Raw genomic sequence first — 6,000 nt, forward strand, 5'->3', positions numbered from 1 at the left:
ACTTCTGTCTACCTCATCTCTATGTCAAATTGTTTCTGTCTACCTCAAACTCTCTATAAGGTCTATCTCCTCAAACTACCTCAAACTCTTAGTCTGTCTATCTCTATCCTAAACTCAAACTTGATCTATCTCATTCTATTTTAATCTCTCTCTCAAACTCCTTTTATCTCAAACTATCTTAAAACATATCGGGTGCCCAGGATTATTCAAGCTTTAATCTGCAGTTGCCATGGAAACCCGCCATTTTATCTCTTTCTACAGCTCCATGGAAAAAGTAATCAGAGTAAATGTAATCCGAGTATGTACGGGATTTTTCACGATAGTATTTTCTTTCACTCTGGACAGAAAAATGACAATCGCGAGCATCAGTGCTTTTGTAACGGCCGGTAGAGAAGGTCGCGTTTTAAACATGAACGTGATTTAAAAGTTAGATTAGATGATAAATGCACTTTTGTGCAGCAGCACTGCTCTCTACGAGAGAGCAGGATTTCCCGGTCACGTGATACCCCGTTGCATTTCGGGAAATGGGGTGTTTCTCTTCACAGGCGGGTGCCTCGTACAGTAAATTTCAGTTTACTGTAAGACCCCCCCGCAACGGGTCGAACGCATCAAGGGCACACAGAGACATCAAAGAGTTCGACGCGTTGGCACGTCGTGGGAATCAAATGAGTTAATCTCTCTCTCTCTCAAGCTATCTCAGACTCAGATGCTCTAGCTCTCTTGCTCTTTAGAGAAATGTGAGACAGGACAGAGAAGTAGAAAGGAAGAAGAGGCCACAAGGGAAAACCCAAAAACAAAGTGAAGATAATAAAGGCAACGAGAAGGGAGAAAGAGAGGGTAAAGGGAAGAGAAAAGAGAGATGCAGTCTAAATGGACCAGGGTAAAGGAAAAGGTGGTCAGAGGGGAGCCGTGTAAGAGAAAGGAGAGAGCATTCCAAAGGGATTCCAAAGGGAACAGAGAGACCGCGAGAAGGTAGTGCAAGCGAGAGTAGATAGAAGCTGTTGCGAAGGGGACAAGAAAGATGATTGGGGTGGTGGGTGACAGGCTGTGCATATTTCATGGCTGTCACTTATCATAAGAGCCTGGTCTGATTGAGAGGGCAGGCCTGACCACGTCAAGGCGGAACATGGAGCACAGCCTATAGATACAACACAGTCCCATTGCTGCTGCTGCTGCTGCTCCACTCATGAAGATGCTAGTGCTATACGTACCAATACACCATGACTATGATTTGCTTTAAACAGCACTGCAGTTTAGCATCCCTAGATATTCAGTTCAACTCGTGGTGGTGGTGGTGGTGGTGGTGCTGGCGATGTCGCTGTGGGAGTGGCATTGCTGGTGTTGCCGTGGGTGGGTGGAGCAGTGTGTACTGTGCACTGCAGCAGTGTGTGTGTGTGTGGGTGATAATTCCAGCCAGTGGCTGAGGCACAAAGCAGCACACGCTTATCAGCCCAGAACAGGTCAGCGCTCCATACCGCTTTTCATTCACACGTTCTCTCGCTCGCACTCTCTCTCGCGCGTGCTCTCTCTCACTGCTCTGTTCTCTTCCTTCCTCTCCTCTCCTCTCCTCCGCCTACACCTCCTCTCTCCTCCCACCCCCACTGACATCAGCTTGTCTCCTGCTAATCCTCTCGTTGCTGAAAAGCGAGAGAGAGAGAGTGAGAGAGAAGATGGAGGGAGGGACTGAAGATGGAGAGAGGAGGAAGGAAGAGATGGAAAGTGGGGGAATTAAAAAATATACAGTAGTGTTTCTCTGTTAGTCTATGCTTATAGAACACAGTCAAGTTGAATCTAATGGGGTGTGTGTGTGTGTGTGTGTGTGTGTGTGTGTGTGTGTGTGTGTGTGTGTGTGTGTGTGTGTGTGTGTGTGTGTGTGTGTGTGTGTGTGTGTGTGTGTGTGTGTGTGTGTGTGTGTGTGTGTGTGTGTGTGTGTGTGTGTGTGTGTGTGCGTGCGTGCGTGCGTGCGTGCGTGCGTGCGTGGTTTCCCGCATTCTCATGACTATCTACATGCATATGCCATAGATGAATGCTTAGTTATGTGTCTTGTATGTGCATACAGTACATACATTACATATTGCATGCAGTATACTGTACATAAGAGACATCTTAACTCTTTCAAGCATCCATAATTGGGAATATTTCCTACTGATTATTGATATCTTCAATTTCAAATGAAAATACTGGCTGTACGAGTAGACCAACAGTGCATTAAAATAAAAACATCTATTACAGATTAAAAGAGAACAAGCATCGCATTCAACTACACATTGTATCAACATATAATGGGAACATGTAAGTAGCATACATGCTGCTATACTGTGAAAAAAGAACATCATGATTGCGACCTTCAGGTCGCAGTTTAGTATCAAAACCTCCACCGGCCGTCCATCGGTCGGTCGGTCGGTCACACGTCACACCTTTGCCCTGCTCATATCTCCGCATCAGTATGACATCACACTGCTGACATCAGTATGACATCACACCGTACACAAATGACCCTTATATAAGACCGGCATTATCTACCGACAGATTAGTAACAATATGTCAAAATCGTCTAGGAAGGATGGTGTGAGTCATGCTGGCAGTGATGACCTGCCTCGTCTCAATATATTGAATCCACTTTCACGATGTAAAGTCCAGTTCAACATTTCAAACACCAAAAATGGTAAAATACCAAACAATACAGGTTCTCAGGGTTCTTGAAGATCAAGAGTCTTGGTCAAATACTTCTGTTGGTTTCTGCACTGATCATTTATACAATTCAGCTGTGTTTGCTCGTGTCATCATGATGAGGTCATACATCAGCCATGCCCAAATATAGATTTTACGGGTTGCCAGGGTAACCAAATCCATTTTATGCCCATATATGGAGATCCCTGTGATGCCAGGGGAACCAAATCCCTTTTACGCCCATATATGGAGATCCCTTATGTCATCAATATTAAGCCCATATCTGTGAATATCTATGGGTACCAGATGTCTCCATATATGGTTAAATGGTCCGATATACATCACTGGCCAGAAGACCAAGAAATGGTGCAACCTCGCCCTTTGCTTTTCTCCCTTAGGCATCTTACTGGTAGGTAGTTTAATGAGGAATGCAGTATGGTGGTAGGTAGGTAGTTATGGCCTTTGATGTAAGATTTTCACTTTCTAGGATAACTATATTTGCTATTCCCAGATGATGCCCTTTTAGGGTACCCCTCATGCCCATATATGGAGATCCCCAGGCTTTACTAATTAACATAAGTTTTATGCCCATATATGAAGATCATTGTCCCAATGTCATCAGATATATGGGCATAAATGGACACAGGCAAACTAGATGGGCTGTATAGATATCCAGATGTGTGATGTAAGTGTTTTATTCCAAATGTGGCACCCCACAGACATATTTCCAGAAACAAAATCCCTTTCATGCCCATATATGGAGATTTCTGATGTCATCAATCCCAGGCCCTGTAAAAAACATGGTTGCTATGGTAAACAGTTGGTTGCTAGGGTAAACAGTTGGTTGCTAGGGTAAGAAAACATGGTTGCTATGGTAAACAATTGGTTGCTAGGGTAAACAGTTGGTTGCTAGGGTAAAAAAAACATGGTTGCTGTGGTAAACAGTTGGTTGCTAGGGTAAACAGTTGGTTGCTAAGGTAAAAAACATGGTTGCTATGGTAAACAGTTGGTTAGTAGGGTAAACCTTCAATGATTTTGACATCTTGTTACTAATCTGTCGGTAGATAATGCCGGTCTTATATAAGGGTCATTTGTGTACGGTGTGATGTCATACTGATGTCAGCAGTGTGACAGGAGATAAGCGACCAACGGTCGCTTATCTCCCGATTAGGGAGTCTTACTGGTGTACTGTAGTGTTAGACATAATGTCACTGAAAAACTAGAAGGGGAGGCACGCTGTTGATGTGGTGGTGCTCTGCAAACGTTGAACACAATTCAACTTAGGACTTCTGATGCTGCATTCTGTCATGAAAAAGAAACAAAGACATGCATCTGGCGCATGTTTACATAGACCAATGAACTGAAAATGTACTCTGCGTGCAAACACTTAAATCAGATTGATATCCAAACCTGTGGGTAACATTACTGACTTTTTGGTGTGTACAGTACGATACGATTTGACCTATTTCCTGAGCATGGAGCCTCGATCCTGCAGATCTTGCAAATAGTCTACATGTTGTCAATATATTGATCGGTTACAGATATCCAGCAGTGGAAAAAGTACTCACATGTTTTACTTTCAATACTGCCTTGTCGAAATACTCTGCTACAAGTAAATGTCCGGAATACAAAATGTACTTGAGTTAAAGTACGAAAGTGTTGGCATCAGAATTTACTTAAAGGAGTAGTTCACCCCAAAATCACTTTTTTTCTCTTGATTACTCATGCCATGGAAACTTGAATTCATGGATATTTTTTTTTGTTTTTGTCACATTCCTAAGACAATAATTTGATTACAATAGATTTACCCCCATTGATTCCGGCTGGGGACCCAAATGCATTCGGGTCCCCAACCAATATATATAAAAAATTAAATGAATGCCCTACTTGACGAGTTGACGCGCCACACTTTGAGCTAGTAGATACTACTGCTACTTTTGGTTTCCACCCAGCAGAGACGATATATTGATATATCGATTGATTTTATTTAATCTTTTCTTATTGTATGACTTCTCTACTACATAGTGTCCCAATGTGTACATGTGAACACGTGTGTAATATCCTTATCATGCATTTCTATCAATTCATCCACGCCAAGTACCGTTGATTGTATCTGTCTCTCCATCTCTCTCTATCTCTCATGAACACACACAGCCTCTCCATATCGTCGCTGTCCGGCAGAAACCTTGTATCTCCAAGTTTCAAATTTGTATGTTTTCTGTCGTAAATTAAAGCCCCACATCATACAAAAGTGTGGCACAAAAGTAGTGAAAATAGCCGATCTACAAGCACACAAAGCCATGCGAGGTGTTGTGTGCTTGTGCTATTTTCACTATTTTAAATCGTTTTTAAAATAATAACAATGAAAGGAAGGTTTTGGACATACAAGGTTTCCAGACGACAACGACGATATCTCTATCTCTCTGCCTCTCAGCGCTGGATGCTGCTGAACCGTGCTGAGATGGAACACATTACGAGCTGGCCTACATGGCTGGCAGCTGTGTGTGTGTTGTGTGTGTGTGTGTGTCGTGTGTGTGTGTGTGTTGTGTGTTGTGTGTGCGCGTGTGTATGTGTGTATGTGTGCGCGTGTGTATGTGTGCTTGCATGCATGTACAGTATGTGCACTTATGTGCATTGTATCTTCTCTAATGTAAATAGTTACCTCTTTGTGTTATTTGCAGGATTATACACACAGTAAAGACAGATGCACCATATGTACACATTGCTAAATGAACAGTGATGTTTTTGCTGTGCACACATACACATATACACACATTGTATGAATGTGTCTGATACAACAAATACGTATACAATGTGTTATATATGACCATGCTACTGTATGTTGATTAAGACATATCAACATAAGGTTGTTTCCCACATGTTGTAGCACTATAGCCTGAATCATACTTTGTATGACGGTACAGCATGACACCGTCATACAATGGAGTATAATTCAGGCATTAGTAACACAGGGGGAATCATTCCAAATGACACACAGACACACTTGGGTGTTGCACTGTGGCCAGGAGCTCAGAGTGTCTAGGTCTCTGAGCCAGGGAATCAAGTGGATCTTGTGCCCAGGCACTTGAACCGAAGCTGGGCCAGCTGTGACAGGTGTGTCCCTGGGTTTGGTGAAATTCATCTCCAACCATGAGAGAAGAAGGTAGGAGATGACATTTTGTGAGTGATGGGCTGAACATCACAACTCCTATCCCCTCCCGCTTCTATCCAGGCCACCTTGCTGTTGCCTATACACCAATCCACAGATAGCTGCCCTCTAGGTGGCGCAATCATAACTGCGGTGTCTGCCTCCTGTTGCTGTGTGCATAA

This window comes from Nannobrachium achirus (assembly GCF_963921795.1).
Source record: "Nannobrachium achirus genome assembly, chromosome: 4".
NCBI lineage: Eukaryota > Metazoa > Chordata > Actinopteri > Myctophiformes > Myctophidae > Nannobrachium > Nannobrachium achirus.